The 17,778-nt window shown below is 47.4% G+C and overlaps 1 protein-coding gene across 1 annotated transcript in view; it reads right to left on the bottom strand.

The window, feature by feature from the left end:
• Window positions 1-17,778, bottom strand: part of LOC131261835 (uncharacterized) — an 82,952-nt gene that overhangs the window by 42,685 nt on the left and 22,489 nt on the right. The window lies entirely within an intron of this gene.

Consider the following 17,778-nt stretch of genomic DNA (forward strand, 5'->3'; position numbering starts at 1 on the left):
ATATCGGTTGTTCTGTTGTGGAAAATTATATATTTTCTCGAGCTAAGCAAAAATATGTTTTAACGCTCTTGGAGATCGTTTGCGCTACTGAATTGCAATCCTAAACGATGGAGAGAGTTATCCACCAGACACGCATGTTTTTGTTTAGTTCTGTTCAGCACGGTTGCGCTTCGGTACCACACCGTGCGCCAAGTCCAGAATCAGGCCCGCCCCAGGGTCAATCGATGTTAAGTAGTGCTCGCGGAGTAAACGGCTTTGACCATAATTGATCGGTGAAGGAGATTCGCATTGAGTGAGCAGCGTTCCAGAAGATACGGTTTGCAAAGTGTAGTTAGAAGAAATTTTTAAGTCTCTTTCGAAATGAACGACGAATCGGATAGTTTTTATTTTCCTACCGTTTGGATAAACCCACCATAGAAGTCATAGAGATAATCTGATGTTTTTTTGGAATAAAACCCTCCAAAACCGATGCTTCCTACTGTTGCTGATCTTGATCTTCTGCGTTCCCCGGGGCATTACATCATCGCGGTCTACTTTATTTGCCTTCAATTGGGATCAACTTCTCGAAACGGCTTGATCGCATCAATGTCAACCGGCCATTAGCTCTAGCGACACTGTCTGACGACATTGAGCTAGTGCCGAGCTACGCACCCTAACACGAGCGAGCTCTAACGAGCGCCGCAAAGAAACGAATGGGTGGTAAGATTAAGATTAAGCTAGTACCATATGAGGGCCATCGGGATGAAGTATCAGAACCCGGAATGGATGGTGTTAAGCCACCATCTGTGGTGAATTGGTTGGGACTTGATGGTTCAGTTAATTGTTCCCGTTACTGCTCGTTCAGTTTCGTTAAGAGATCTCGAGATGATCTCCAGAGTTACCTTGTAACGTTTTTCTGAACGATTTTACTTCATATGTTATTTCAATAAAGTCTTCAGCTAAAGACTTACGGTACCTTATAATTTTCGTTTTCAAACCACTTCAAAAACAATTAATTGATGACAATAATTCAAATTACTGCACCCGAAGGAACGTTTATGAGGTCGCTGGATCGGCAAGGTCTGTAGGTTGGCCCTACAGGTTCAACATATGTTCGATCCATGATCATCGCGAACGCAGGGTACAGGTAGCAAACTCCTACCGGAAGGTAGAAAGGGCTAAGTGTCCTCATGGGACAACGCAAAGACCGCAACATATTACATAAAAAACGGCTTCAAAGGGAATGATGGTGGTTGGCGCGCTTACGAAGGGGCGGATCCCTTCCATAAGGGTGACACAAAGCCGTACAGGCAAACACTCACACGCACACACGCACCCAAAGGACACGAGTGTCGAGTCATCTTTTGTATCCTTTCCCGCCTCTTTTTCCCGTTTCCCGCACGATACGCACTCGAGCGAATAGTTGGGAACATAAAAGCGGCGAGTTGCAACATCCCCTCTGGGGGAGGAAAAAGAAAAAAAACAAACCCACCGGTCTACATAAAACATCATCAACATTGTGCGACCGGTGGAACGGTTTATCCCGCTGGTGCCAGGAGAAAGTGGAGTCCAAAGGTACTGGCGGGATGACATGAGGGACAATTATGAAGCACTTCCTCCCGGGATGCACGCGGATGGGTTGAAGCAGGAGTGAAACAAAACAAAACAAAACAGAAAAAAAACGTGAAACAAGTTTACAGCAATAAAACGCATCCTGAAACAGGCAGGATCAGCCACGGGGACAATCAAAAGCAAACCGTAAGGATAATAGCTGTGCGAACCGACAAAAAAAAACTACAAAAAAGATAAAACGATAGGCACAGAAAGTTGTGAAAAAGGACACAACCACAAGGAAGCACCAACGGCAACACGAACAACTGTTCACATTGTGACAATCGTTCTTTTGCCGAGGACTCGAAGGGAAGAGTGAGAGTACAAGCGAGAAAGGGCAATTAATTGCTAAAACAGAGACAGTGAAAGGACTCCAAATTGGTGGTTTTATGTGGAAAGGGTTTCCTCCGACCCTACACGAACAGCCGCACGGTTGCAGGACAATGTCACAGGACATTGGTGAAAAACGCAAAGAAGAAATAACAAAAAAAACCGGGTGAAAATAAAACGGAAGCAAAAACGGGACGAACTCCTCCGGTGAGTGTGAGCCACAGACAAAAGGCAGACATTCCGATGCAACCTGTTGCATCATTACCTGTAGCGGGGTTTCGGTTGTTCTAGGGCTGGTCCGGGAGCTGGTGTCACTGCCACCCGTCTCCAAAGTCTATAGGAAGCCGGAGGTTTTCAAACGCCCTGCAGGCAACAAATGGCGTGCACACATTCAATCGAGCTCCTCGCCGTGGGCCTCTGGTTCGGTTCGTGTCGTTTTGACGTTCTTCCTTTTTATTGCTTCCTTGAAATTGGATACAAAAATGTGCCAAAAATATTCTCCTGAACTATCGTCCCGTCGGCACACCATGTCCTGCAGCTCAATGCAGTTCGTTAAGGAAGGATTGATTAGGTGAGTTTAATCCTAAACGAGTTGCGAGGAAGGACATTAAATGGGCAAAGGGGAAGGTAATAAAATATCACAATAAAGCAGCAATACGTTTAAAAACGTGTTCAGAAAAATTGGAGTATAAAACAGAGACGTTTTATTGTAATTAAGATGAAAACGACAATGAAGTAGTAATAAAATAATGACAAGAAACAAAATTACTGCTAAATTGGATAAAGATATCTCCCAAGCAAATCCGCTAAAAGAACTAACACCTATTTCAAAGTCACGCTTGTAACAGCATTTCTACGGCGTGTCATTTCCCTAAGCTGAGGTTAAGGGCCGCTTTATGCGTTCAAGATGGGTTTGTACCTTTACCTTCTCAACAACCTTCCTTCGCACCACGATGCACTCAAATGCAGCTGATGTCTTCCGGTGGAAGTAAATAAATGTCGCCTGAGTGATTGGGTGTGAAGATGAAAAATATCGCCGCCACCATTGTACCCCACGTGACTCCGCGGCTTTCGTTCAACATAATTGCATTTTGATTCTGCACCAACACACCGAGGAAGCGAGGAGAAAACACTAACCCCACAGTCTCATCTCTTCGACGGTCGACGGCTCAGAAATCTCCCATCATTCTGCAAAAAAAAAACCCGATGACATTCAAGCGTGCCACGGTAGCAGTCGGTTAACATTTTATTTAATTTAAATATAAGCACTGGCAATTCATAACCCGCCACGGCTTCGATTCGCGCCACCCCGCCATTGCTTCCTCGCGTGGCTCGCGCTCGAGCATAAAAGTGGAATCATAAATTCGTCGTCAACGCACGCCCGCCGTCCGCGAACCCGTCGGGGGATGTCGTTCGCGAATGTGGGGGCCTGTTAGGTGTGTGTGTGTGTGTGGGTTGTATTTTTGTGCTTCGTTTTTCTGGCTGAACTGTTCTGGCGCCCCTGGTGAAACATACGGAATTGGAATAATTTTGATTCCATGCGGTTGGTTCGGCTGCTTGTTTTCGTTTTGCTCCTCGTATCAGGTTGTGTCTTTTTTTTTGGTGTGTGCTTCCCAAATTTTTCGGTAGCATTTTATGTTTTTTTGACCACTTTTTGTCCAACTTCAAACCGTGTGCCACCGGTGAGAAAGGGGGAGATTTTTTGCTCGTCTGTTCGAGTGCCACGATCTGGACTACTTCAATTCCTCCGATTGCCCACTCGAGTGGTGCAGTTGTGTTATCATATGCACTTTTTGTGTGACTCATTTCGCCGAACCTAGTCAAAGATTTTTTTTCCGAGCAGACACGTTAAGGTAGCACGAGTTTTGAGGGTCGCAAAGTTTTTCTTTAAAGGGGTATATGTCTTTCTTGCTCCACACCTTCTTATGTTCACTCTCGATCGGCTCGCTTTTCTTTCTCGGCTTCCGTTTGCGAACCGGCTCCGTTGCGAAGTGGAAGTGTGCTCACGCCCGTCATTTATTGGGTGCCAACATCATCAGAGTATTTTCTTTCCCCTTCCACCAAGGCGTTTCCGTGTTTCCCCGCTCTGGAAACGTGGCTGACATATGCTTGGGTGCGATTTCTTTTAGAGTTTTGCTGCCATTCTTGGCCCTACCTCGCACCATGTGCAGTTAATATCAACAAAGAGAAGTTGGAATTATCGTCTTCCACTTTGGAGGTCACAAATCAGGTGTCATACACTTCTGTATCGATAGCGATTTATTAAATTTGCCTGCGTTTGAGGATTTATTCCAAAAAAACATTCTCTTTCTACAGTCAGCCTTAAATGGGAACTTTTCAAAAGTGAAGCTGTAAAATCCCCCGCTTAAGCGACTTACATTTAAGGTAATCCTGCAAATGATTTGAAAATCGAAAAAGAAAACCTACCGCGTGTGATTTCTGCCGGCGGTAGGTTTAAAACATGGAAAGACACGACGAACGGGTTCCGCTCGCCTCATCTTAAAACCACAATCGAATTTAATTCCTACAAACGACACAGTACGAGAGAGGATAAAAAAACGAACGCACAAGCTGCCGAACAGAAGCACCCAAGAGTCGCCATTATTATGCGCTTAATTAATGAACCATGCTGTGTCGGCGATCACCGCCCGTTCCATCTCCATCCTGACGTGACCGCGTTCTCGATCGTCTCGATTTTCCTGTACCTTTTATTGACTGCTCCCGCGGGAAACCCCCGTCTTCCCTTTGCTTCCACCGGGCTAATCTTTATAAAATGTTATGAAAATTTCTGTGTTAACACAGCATTCCCCCCCCGGATCGATAAGAAACTGTCATGGCAGATGGAGGAGGGAGGGGGAAGTTTTTGAAGAGGTGTCCACGGAGCGTTCCCCACCACTGCCTCACCACCACCGACGGGCGCAGATGAAATTATGAATAATCATATTTTTTTGATCGCATTTGCTCCTTCTTTCCCCCACAACGAAAACTCCCGGAGTTGGGCGACATTGTGTCCGGAGGATGCTCGGCTGTCGATTGTGTTCCCGGTTCTGGAGGGGAGCGGTGAGGGGTGGAGTCACTTTTGTGTTTTCTGAAGAGTTGCGTACGACGGGTTCGAACGGGAGGGAGAGTGCCAAAGGAGACGCGAAAGAGTTTCCATCCGAAAAATTCCTCACTCCCCACAACGTCGTCGTCGTCCCGGGGGTGCAAAAGGAGTTGGCGGTGTTGGAGGTGTTGCTCCCGGAAGGTGCCACGGAACTGGAACTGACTCCCAAACTCGAGCTCGCGAAGGCGACCGAAGAATGAGGCGCGTAAGAATGATAAGGAAAAAACATCAAAAAAACCAGGAGCAACATCTTAATGACAAATGATTTATTGTAATGAATAATAATAAAAGTTTTGCTTCCCATCTTCCCGACGCTGGATCCGCGTGGATCTCGTTGGTGTCTTCCACCCTTTTTCCGAGGGTTTTTTTTATTCAACGTCGTACCTGCCAACGGAGTCCTGCGAGGAACTGATAGGTGAAGCTGCTACTGGATGTACTACAAGTTCCCGCGAGTGACTGCTTTCCCGCGGGGGATCGATCGTATCTAGATCGGCCCGGTATCAATAAGGAGACGCAGCTTCGAGCAGTTTCAAAACTCTAGCAAAGCACTTCGTCTTTGATTCCTTTTTTGCCACTAGGATGCTTAACCTTTGACTGTGGGAAGACTTCTCGCTGAACGCAAACGTCATACCATGACAAGCTTGAGTGCACGATTTTTGATTTATTGAGTGAATACCCGTGGCCACGCATGGACGCATCTTGTCGACTGTTTATTATTTTGTTTTTATAAATCCCATATGCGCCCCACCGTCCAGAGCAGTGACGTTCTTCCTGGTCGTGGTAACCTTTTTTTGCTTCTCAACGCGCGTGCACTCGCTGCTCTAGGAATCGGTCTCGCTAAGTACCGGCCTATTAAAGGGAGATACCTCCCGCCCCAAATGCACATTGCACCACGCGGCTCCGGGCGCGTTTTACGATGCCTCGATGTGGTGGATGCTTTCGCAACCGCCCTCGAGATCCAATCCGGTCCACGATCGCCATTGTCGTCAATTGAAATTTATCAATCGATTGATATCAATTTTAATCAAAACCAATCTCGATCCGTGCGCGCGTTCGCTCCGTCTATTGGATGCGAGCAGGCGTCTTCCAGCGCGCCCTCAGATCAGCAGCACCGACGACTTACACGAGAAAATCAACGCCTTGACGCAAGTATTAGTCGCGGGGCCGATGTCACGGGCGTCACTTCTAAGCTTCTTCGCCGTCGAGATCGTTTGGCGACACGCGGTGGCGCTTCAGTGGCGGAGACGATCGGTTTCCGTCGTTGCGCAAATGGACGACGCTGTCTTAATAGACGAGTGATTTATTCTGAACCCCGGGCTAACCCGGGCCATGCGCGAGTGTAAGTAATCTCTGAACCGTTACATAGTTTCGGTTTCCACTAATTAAACTGTTCGCCTTTCACGCGGAGTGTGGGCGCCGGGTGGTTCAAGTTCAAATTCCTCTGCACAAACACCGTGTGTTGTTGTTTATTTCCAGTGAGTTGGTTGTTGTACAGTTTAGATTCATGTTACTGTCCACAGTCGATCCTATGACGCGATTTTTATTCAACGAATCATCCCTCCTTCACTGCTGGGCGATTGAATTTCCTTGAACGCGGGTTATCGGAAGCCCATGTTTCCTCTTTATCCAGCAGAAATTCCTACACCGATAACCAGCATGTGAACTGGCAGATAAATAGCACTGGATGAGCGGACCCATCCTGTCGGGAGCGCTTCCGGGAAATGCGAGTGTCAAATGGACAACCGTCGGATGCATCCTACACAAAAACATACATACACACCCTTATTTGCGGACCAGTGAACGCAAAATGCACTCGAAATTTGTGAACCCCAGAACTTCACCACGCAACGGTCGAGACCCTTTTTTGCATTGATAAGAAAACTTACGCCAAGGGTAAGACTAGGGCGATAGAAGACGTCACCGAAAGGGACGCCAACCGTGCTAGAAGGAACTCCACATCTGCGGCATGCAAGTGATCCATCCGAAAATGCACCGGACAGGGGGACGAAAACAGAAAAACGGAAAAGGGAAACGAGCGATGAGCTGAAGAAGTGTACGAAACGGCGCAACATAAACAACATTGCAGCAAAGCAAACCGGAGGGGCACGATCAAGGCCGCACGGGTTACCCTTTTTTTTATCGCGCGCCTCTGACAAGTAGTTCCGGTGTCCGGGGGTATTGTTTCATACGCTTGCGAACGCCAGCATACAACCAGCATTGCCGCGAAGAATCACCCACACGCGCCCGGACGGGGCGTTCTTGGAGAGATAGGATGGGAAAAAAACCCGGGCAGGCGTAAGACGTGGAAAACGGCGATAAAAAAAACACGAGGAAAGGAACAAAAAAAAAACCCGTCACCCACTACGATACCTCCGGAGAGGCATAAAGCGACGGTTAAAACGACACAGTAAAACATAACAGTTAACGCAAACAGAAGAACGAAAGCGGTTAACGAAGTAAAAAAGTAAAGTGTGACAATGGACAAAAACGGACATGAAGAAAAATTAAATGATTATTGTATCACTCACCGGTGATACTTGAGGGGGGCTGATTTCGTTTTTCTCCTCCGTCCTGGTTTTTTTCCCCGAGAAGGGGTGAGTCGTAAACAAGGGCCCGAGTGTTTTGCTTGGTTTTCCCTTTTTTTCATTCACCCCCTTTTCTCCTTCGAAACGGGCGGCGACGAACAAAATGAAACGGTTGCGCGGGAACCCAAACCCCCCAAATGAAGCAATGATCACCGGTGGGATTGTAAAACAAAACCGCGTATCCCAACTCCTTTGACAGTGCAAAAAAAAAGAAAGGGAAAACGACCAGGCAGGGAAGGAAAAACTTTATCCCCTTCGATGAACAAGACAGTTTGTCAATTCAAACAGAACAATCCCGGGGGCAGAGAAGTATGGTCGAGCTTCGGCAATAAATGTCACCTTTTAGATGCCATTTGTTTCGTGGGCGCTCAATCATCCGCAATCCGTGCAATTTTCAACACATCTTTGCTGAATGTTTTGTGTGTTTTCGTTTTTACTTGTTTGATGTTCATCTTTACTTATCTTGTTTATATTTTTATCAGCTTTTAAAGTGTTTACCAATTAGCTTTTGACATTATTATAAAGAAGGTTAATCTTTGTAAAGATCAACTATCATAAATACTTTTCTGATTTTTAGATTGCTTTATCTTTATTTTTAAACTTGTTACTTTGATAGGGATTTTTCTGGATCAATCTAGGCCCAACATAATCAATACCGGGAGTCAAAACGAACAACACCTTTGCTCGTCTACCTTCCCTCAATATGTTGTCGCAATCCCTTCCCCCACTTTTTCTTCAGTTTGACACAAAAATGCATTACAAAAGTTCAAACACACCACCAACCCCCGCGCCACAAGCCCCAGAGCACTCGTTCTACCTCCCAAATAGTGGAATGAGAACGGCAGCCAGAAGATCACCATAAAATAAAATACTTCAAACCAAACATAATCACTCTGTCCGTTCGTAAAAGGTGATTGCTACTGAAACTTATTTCTCCTGTTTAATGTGCGTTTGGCTGTTTCTGTAGGTTATCGCTTTTTTTTTCTTATTCTTATGCTGTTTTGTTAGCACTCCTTCTCCACCACCAGCTTGTCCCCTCTGTATCCTTTCTCCGTCCTGAATTCGCTGCGGCATCCAGTTTTGCTCCAGGCTTTTGGTTCTCGGGTGCATTTTGTGGTTGCATCCCAGTTTGCCGTTGCGATGGGGAAATATTTTTATTTATTTGATATTTTTCTCCCGTTCGATCGTGATCGTCGTCGTCGTCGTCGTCGTCGTCATCGGCTTCGTCATCTTCATCACTGTCAAAAAGAACACAGAATTGCGGAATTCTTCGCGGACAACGCTCGTGTTTCTCCTTGTTCTCCTTTGGGATATGTCTGGGTGTGTGTGTGTGTGTGCGTGTCCCTTTGCGACAAACTTTACAACGAACCAAGCTGATGACGACATAAAGACGACATCCAACCTGCTGGCATGTGTGTATGTGTGGGCATGTGTTTGCCACGGCTTACGAGACAAAACCGAGAGCGTATGCAATTTTTAATGCATTCTAAATACACACAACAAGTTTTTATGTTGCTTCCCCGCTCGGAGAGATGGATTTCTTATGCTATCATCCGGAGCTCGCAGAACCTTGCTGTCCCCTTCTTCCATCAAAATCATCAGCAGTTCTTCGGCCGGTGCGAGGGACGGGCGATCGATAGTGCCGCACCTCGCACCATTCATCTCGTGGCGTTGCGCCCATCCGCCCCGTTCTCCTTCTGCGCTGTTCTTTATCCTGTTTCCTTATCCATTCCGTCTGCGCGTCCCGTGCCCGAACCTAACGGCCGCTTTAGTACTATCAATCTTGACTCGTTGCCACTGCTGCGCATCCCACATCCGTGTCCGTCATTGGCATCGACAAGCCCTTTTCTTATCTGACGCGTTTATTTTTTATTTTTTTTTTTTTATAAAAGTTTTTGTCTCTGCTGCTGCATTCCGGCTTTCCTCCTTTAGACGGCGTACACATGCTGCGGGTAAGTGTTCCCAATTTACACATGTTCACTCATTCCATTCTCCCCCCCGTGTCCCTTTCGGACCTCCACCCCGGGGCGCGTCGACACCCTCCGCGAACTCAACAGTTCATCATTCTTCGCTTCGCAATGCGCAGCGATGATGGAGTTTTTCGTGGGGTTCGTCACTTGAATTTCATACAAAAGACTTCAACGGACTGCGGACTGCGTTGCTGCCATTTCCATTCCCGCCAGCTCGCACCCCTGCTCCCAGCCGATGATAATGCGTATCGTTTTGCGAACTGGACCGCGTCGAGATGCTGGTGGTGGTAGTGGTGAGATTAAAAAGAACACACATTGGACAGAAAATAATTACAAATAAGACGACTATTAACTGGATTTCGTTAAATTAAACATCAGCACTGATCGTCGAAGGTGGCCGAGCAGGGGGGGCGGCAGAATGCTCCCCTAGGAACGGCTAGATTTCATCGGCATTCGTGGCCAATCGGGAATCGCCACTTCAGGTGGATCGGTTTAAGTGAACAGCGTGGTCCCACCGTGGCACCCTTCCCCTGGCCGTCTGCTGCACGTTCGCCGGGAACGGGTTTGAGTGACAGCTTCTCCGCCGCCGGTCCTGCCAGACCCCGGGACGGCTGCCATCTTCGCTTGGGTAAAGGGAGAGGCCGAGATCTGTTTGTTCTACTGCTACCGGTATTAATTAACGCCACCGGATCAGGACGACGCGATCAGTGTGTGAACGAACTCACGTTACATCGAACGGGGGCAATCATTTATGTATCATTTTGTGATAATATTTTACACCGCGATTTATTCATGTTTTGAAGCTGAGGTTTTGTGTAACTGTCTCCTCCATTTGTGGGAAATTTTATTGACAATAGAAGTAAGAGAAAATGTTGGCAAAAATTAAAAGTAAAACAAATGAACACATTTAACCATTCCTAAATCAAACAATAAGAGTTTAGCTAAAAATCAGGTCGAATAAATAAATGTTTGACGATTGATTTTAAAAAACAGAAGCCTTAAAAACACTAAACAATCCTTCCCGTCTGGCTGCATCGGCCGAGGAATGTTCGCGGCCGAGGAATTCGCTCGAAGACGGTTTCCATTAGCTACGGAGTCGTCGCAGAAAGAACACCAGCGGATTGATGGCCATCAATAAAAACCCGCGCTTGCAGTCAATCGGAAGACGAGGTGTGGTTCTTTCCTAACGCACCATCATAACCAAAAACCCTTCCTTGAAAGGCGACCGATAATGAGGTGGATAAGCTGTATAATTTTCACGAAAGTCATTAAGCACTTGCATCTGGGTAGCACGGAAACTAATTTCCGAACACAAGCACCGGGAAATAAAAATGGTGGGATTAAAACAGCGACCAACCGGCGCGGCCCTCGGGGGGTTGGTGTTAATCGTGATGGGATCATCTGTCTGCACATGCTGGAGCTGAGTGTGTGTTGGATTGGCAAAGGATCGAAATGGCTTACCGAAAGGGGTCCAGAAGCGAATTGCACCTCACTGCAAGAGGGAATTGCGTTTGGGGGTTGAAAGAAATTAATCATGTTATTAAATTTGGACCTCGCTGAAGGAGCTCGTCAAAAGCGGTCGCCAGTGGAAACGTTGGGCGACTTCGGTTCGGGCATTAAGGCTATGATTACCATCCAAAACCGGCGGGACGATCGATCCGAGACGAGACTCTCCGGCGGGATGTGACGGGATGGCGCATTTTTGCGATGCGCGCGATTTAAGCCCTCGGGACGATTATCGAGAAGGACTCACTTTGGGTTTCGTCGCTCCGGTTCCTATCCCGGGGTTCGTATCATCGTTATCGTCAATTCGTTTTTGAATTTTGCTTTACGGCGCAACGAGCGAGCACGGGCGACTACCCCATTCAAATTGTGCGTCCCATCGACGCGACCAAACATGCTGCAAGGCGCAAGTATCGTTGCACCCGAAAAATCCATTAAAAATAGCCCCTCATCTTGCCCACCTTACCCTCGTCGGATAGCCCCCCCCCCCCCCGAGGGGGGAAAAGCTGGAGCCGAGAGTTTCAACATCGCTGTTCTTTTTCCTTTCCTTCCATGCGCTCGAGGTTAGGGCTTAAAAAGGCAGGGAATTTTAATTCATTCTCAATTCAAATTTCTATTATCCCTCCGAGTGCAGCGCGCGCAATTGCTCAGGTTTGGCCTGCGCTTCTCCCTCTTGCATCCCAAGAGAGGGCTAATTTTGTCCCGAATGTCCCCGTGTCCGCACCGTCCTGCGGGGGGATGATTATATGAGCGATCCGCGTCATCGATCGCTTTACCGACGGCTGACGGATGGATGGTCTGGTCCAGCTTCCTTAACGCTTCCGGGCATCATTACGCACCGAGGGTCCGAGTGGGCCGCGGGAAGGGAGATGCCAACAAAGGGGTGGGGAAAGGTTCCCCCCGAGGGCATCGGAATTAGATTCGATCGTCACCAAGGGAGGACCCATCGGAGTCTGCAGTCCGGATGCACTCGCAACAGTGCATGTTTCTTAGCCGTTTGGGGTTGAAGTTTTCGTCCATGTTGATGATGTTTTTCTCTCTCTGTCCCTCCCTGTTCTCTTCTCTCGACGAAACTTATTCCGAAGTGCGTTGCCGGGGCTTAATGAACGTTTAATTTTTCCGGCACTGTCTTTCCCCGTACGCCGAGAGCCTGTTTTTGGGTGCATTTTTTTCGAACCTAACCTACCGAATCCGGATCTGTTTTTGGCTTTTCATCCATCAAACGGGCCTGCCTTTCGTTCGACCGTTCGTGTGCGTTTTTAATTGAAAAACGTCGCGTTCTGTACAAAAGCTTGAAAAACATGCGAGCCGGCTGAGGGGCGACTCTCTACACCCTCCAGCCTCCACATCGCACCTGATTGCCCGTTTCAGGTTTCCCGTTCGTTCTGTTGTTCTGCCTATCTGGTTTTGCTGCTGATGCACTTTTTGGCAAGATGAACGCCCGGTTCGTCAGCGGTGCATTGATTTCTTCAACCACCACAACCTCTCTTTGCGTGGTCACCGCCGATATATTGGGAGGCTACAATTATTAGTACCACGCACGCACACACACACACACACGCGCTCGCGGGAAAGCCATTTCTCAAGAAGAAATTTGCACTCGATCAGCCTGAAAAGATCCCGGGCCGATAGGCTCGCCGAGAAGAAAGGAAGACGGACAGCTCTTTATAAATCAATCTCGTCAACTGTCAATTTTGCTGCTACTGTGCTGGTGCGTAAGTGCAACTGCACTCGAGCGTGTGTACGAACGGGGTGGAGGAGGGGGGGCAAACTCATCTTTATCTCTCCCGGGTCCCGGGTTGTGTGTTTCTGTGTTATGTTTTCGGCAAGCCCCACCCGATTACCCTCTTCGTGTAGTAGTTTTGGGCTGTTCTGGTTCGCAAGTTTTGTGGCCATTTTTGAAGACATTTCCATGCGGTAACCTTTTTTTTCTCCCTCTCTGGCGTTTCTTCATACATGTGCCGTTGTTGCCCATTCCGGAGCTTTTGTTGTGCAGTTTTAAATTATCTCCTGCAAAAACCCGCATTGATGGATGGTCCGTGTGGTTAAATTGTAAGCGGGCTGCACGTTCCCAATTGATGGTGGACGGTGGAGGTTTGGGGATGAAAAATTATTTTACATGACCATTTTTAACGGTAGCCAAATCAGTCTGCCCGTTCGTCGATGGTTGATGAGAATAATCCAACGCCAGAAAACGTTAATGACAAAGGGGAGAGATAAGAACGATAGTATTGTGTCGGGGGGAAAAAAAGAACTCGAAAAAGTTGTGGATGAAAATAAGGTTTAACCAGAAATGAAGGTTCTATTTTAAAATTTCGTAAAAAGAATAAATTCATAATATAAAAGAACATATTTGATGCAAACTTATTTAGAAGAGGAAAACTAGCCTTTGATCGACTGTTTGATCGATTGTTTCATGGACATTTTAGGTGTTGTTTGGCAAATAATAATCTTGTTCTAATTAGACAATTAAATTAAATATTTCTTCATCGTAATTTAACCATTTTTTTTTGAAAATGTTTTTAAGCTACCTTATCCAATTAATTATAGAGTTGTGTTTAGCCCCGACTTTACATATTACCCCTGGTTACCTTATTACCTTCTCCGAACGGGTTTAATTAATCATCCTCTGGACGTACCTGTGAATCGAAAAAGAAAACACTATTAGCGAATGTTTGCTACAAAGATGCAGTTTCAGTTTAAGACATTCCAAAACAAACAATAGAGTCAGTGTTTTGACCGCAACAAGAAGCGATGAAGTAAAGTGGCTTCTATGGTGGAGAAGAAGCTCCCAGTGTCCAGCAGATAATTTGCGTGCCAGCGACCTTTTACGGGGGGCCTTACATTCGAAAACTGAGCTCGAGGTTCCCTTCCAACCGGTAATCTTCCCTGTCCACTCTCAAAGGGATGATTGGTCGGGGCTCGCACCGCACTCAAGATGCATTGCGTGTGCAATTTTGGTCACAGCTATGCGCATTTCACGCAGTATTGCACTGAACCCTCCCTGGGGATGGATGGCGAACGATTTTGCGTCGGCATTTCGATGACCAATCGATTGCGCTCGATCCAGATATTAGTGGCGCGGGAAGAGGTCCTTCGAGGGCCCCGAAAATAAAAACAAATAAACGGTGAAGATGCGGTCCGTCGCGAATTTCTCATATCACTTGAAGACCGGCGAGGACCAGCGCGAAAAATTTGCTGTGATCAAATTTCACAGATTTGTGGAATTCGCGTCCTCGGCGAACCCAGCAATGCCGTTGCCAATTAAACGCTGCGCGCAATTACCTCGAGTGCGTACGTGTGTGTGTGTGTATGTGTAATCGCGAACGGACTCGATGGAACGCATCCCGTGGAAGCTGCCCCCCTTTTGCCCACCCGTTCTGCGCATAGCACGGCATAGGCCGCGTGCCTGCCCCGGTCCGGAAGGTGCGAAGTAATTTTGCCATGTTCGGCAAAGACGATCGGCCAGCAGCGGCACACACGCAAACGCCGCCTGTGCGTGACACCGTGGGGAACGTGTTTACATGCGGAAAGCTATCTTGTACTTGTGCCGGCTTCGGCCGGTGCGGTACTGGACCGGAGCCCTCCGAAGCGGGTGGAAAATGCCCTTTTTTATCCGACAGAAATTTTCCGTGACAGAAAATTGACCTAGCAGCCACACATTCGAGCCACACCATCTGCATGTGCATTTTGCCTAATTCGTGCATGTAAAACGGTAGCCAGACTATCAGCCATTAATGCTCGCGCATGTACGACCGGGGTTTCGGGCTGCGGTCGTCCGTCATTCTTTCGACATTCCTTCCGAAAAACCGAAGGTTGTCGTCCTTTCCGATCCCCGGGAACGCTAGAGGAAAAACGAAGAAGAGTGCAGCTGCTGGATGCTGCTTCCCTATCCGCATGATACCAAATCACAGCATCGCATCTTTTATCATCATTATCATTCACCTCCGTCGCTTTGGCTAATGTCCCGCGGGTTTGTTGAATCGCAAATGTTTGCAAAAGGGCGAAGGGGGGTTGGGCGGTTGGGGGGGGGGTCGCGCGCCTCCGGGAAGGAAAGAGGGAGGTCCTTCTTGTCACGGGAGCGTGGTGTGCGAAAAAGGGTACGAAGAAAAGCCAACCCGAGTGGCGAGGAAGAGTAGGCAAAAGGAATTGAAGAAAGGGATGGAGAGAAGGGAGCGAAGACATGCAGCGTACATGAGCATAGGACAAATACCGAGCATAAGACGATACGATGATCGCTTCTGTATTTTCACCATTTTCGTCGCGTCGCATTCGTCGCGATCCGTCAGTCAGTCCATCAGAGTTCGTCAACGCTCCGATTGAGACCCGTTCCTCGCAGCAGCAGCCGCGTCGCTTCACCCCATCGCCATCTTCCTCGTCGTCCCGGTCGGCCTCCGGGGAGATAGGAGAGTGTTCAATGCTAATAGTGCAGCAACTGGGAGGGCGGGGAGGGCAGTCTTCGGTACGGACTCGAGGGATTTCTGATGATCGAAGTTCGATCCCGCTTCCCCGAACGGAGAACGAGCTCCATTTCCCGCGGAGAGCGCGCACTGTTGAAAAGGAATTTCGCTGATGAAAAACCTGTGCAACCGCAGATTATCGTGATTGTGATTGTGGGCCTGTGGAAACGGGGAGGGGAGGGGAGGCAAAGAGGGCTGAGGTTTGCTTTAAGAATCTTGTCCTTACCACATCCCACCGTGTCCTCTCTGGTTGGTGGTGGTTTGATGGTCAAAAGGATTCATCACCTCGCGAAAAGGGTACAAAAGGGGGAGGAGGAAAGGAAAATAAAAAAAACCACACATACACGCATGGAAACATAATTCCAGCTAAACGAAAATAAATGTCGTTCGAATAATTTTGGCAAATTTTATGTATCGCTACCGAGAGCATGGCGTTGCCGGTTCATCAAGTTTTTATCATCCCCGCCGTTTGGTTCCCCCGCCGAATTAAGACCAACAAACCCCCCGTCCGCCCCGTACACCACATTGTTGTTGGTCCCGGCGCGGCATTCCCGAACCATGTCGAGCCACAGGGCCCCTTTCCACGGTTCGGGAGGCTCGCGTTCGACGAGCTGACGGACGGATCTCCATCATCCGCTTGCGGCCGATGTCGCAACATTTGTACAACATGACAGGGCCAGGGCGTGCTCCTAGCGGCAGGAGGTGTTCTAATGCCAGACATTCTTTAGGCAAACGCAAGCGAAGGATGTTAAACGAAGAATCAGGCTCAGATGTAATTTGTAACAAAATCAAACAGCCGTAGTTTAAAGTGACAATTTTAAAATTTGCGACGGAAAGTGTAAAAAGTTGAAAAAACAATGACAAAGTAGCGTAAAACTGAGATAAAGTAAAGTAAAACATCTCTTGGCTGCTTTGAGCTATTATGGAAAATAAATTAATTTCACCAAAAACTGGTTTCAGGTTAGTTTTACCATAATTTATACCATTTGATAAGAGTCATATGTGTATGCTAAAAATATTTATGCAATTTCTTAACCTTAAAACAGGAATCGCATAGTTGTTCTTGTAGCTGTGAAGCGTCCACTTGTTGAGTAAATTTATGAAAAAATTGGTTCAAAAATGCCAAATAGAAATTAAAATAAACTTTCAGTAAAAAATGTCTACAAGTAAAGCAATGAGTAAGAAATATGTTACAACAACTAATAAACCTTACACTTCAAGATTCATTTAATTTATTAGAAAAACCACCACCAGAGAAATGTCTTCATTTGTCAAAAAAACCATTCCCTCATGAAGCAGTCGACATTTACGTTTACGACATCATCCATTCGAACCGAGCGATTAGTTAATTCGATTTTGTTTTACAATGATACGTATGATTATTATTATGAGCACTACATTAAACGATGCGTACGCACGGACATTATAATTCGCGGGACCCTACGCGCACGCAGCACCAAGCATACAAAAAAAAACGAAGTAGAGAACCCCCTTTACGCCGCCAAGCCACGCATCGATCTTCTTCACTCGCCGCAAACGATGGCTTTTCATTCCATCAACACGCGGTCAGCCCACCGCGGTATGCAACGAACGCTTCGGAGAAAGAAAGAAAAAAAAACGAAAAGACATGCCGTGGAATCCGACGCAGACGCAGCGCGAAAATGCACCCCAACCCCCCATCCCCCTTCCCCACCATCCGTCGGCTACCAGGACCGAGGGGAGTGTGGGGACCGAAAATAATTTGATATAATTTGACGTTTGATACATGATCTTATCCTCTTTTCGCGCTTTTCGTCATCGTCGTCGTCGTCGTCGTTCGCGGTCGATCGTCGCTTCTGTGGTCACGCGGAAGAGGGGGTGGCAAGAAGGACGAGGCAGAGGGGAAGAAAAAAGCAAAAAGGATAGCAAACGGTGGCAAAGTGTATATTTAATCGATCATTGATCTTGGGCGAAAATATTTTTCAGCTACTGCATTCTCAACAGAAGGGCCTGGCCGTGATCGGGAAGCTGGGGCCAGGGAGGAGGGAGGGCAATGGGACGTCCTTTGGGGCGACCGGCAGCCTGATTGGAAATCGGTTTTTCGTCATTCGACCACATTATTCGCCGTCCCGCAGCGTTCGTCCATTCGTCCGATCGATGCACTTGCTGCGACGAGAAATTATTGTGCCCAAGATGCTAAAGCTTGTCGGGCCGGGTAACGGTCGGGTCGGGTAGAGTGGGTGGGTTGGTGACGATTG

This window comes from Anopheles coustani, chromosome 2 (genome assembly GCF_943734705.1).
Source record: "Anopheles coustani chromosome 2, idAnoCousDA_361_x.2, whole genome shotgun sequence".
NCBI lineage: Eukaryota > Metazoa > Arthropoda > Insecta > Diptera > Culicidae > Anopheles > Anopheles coustani.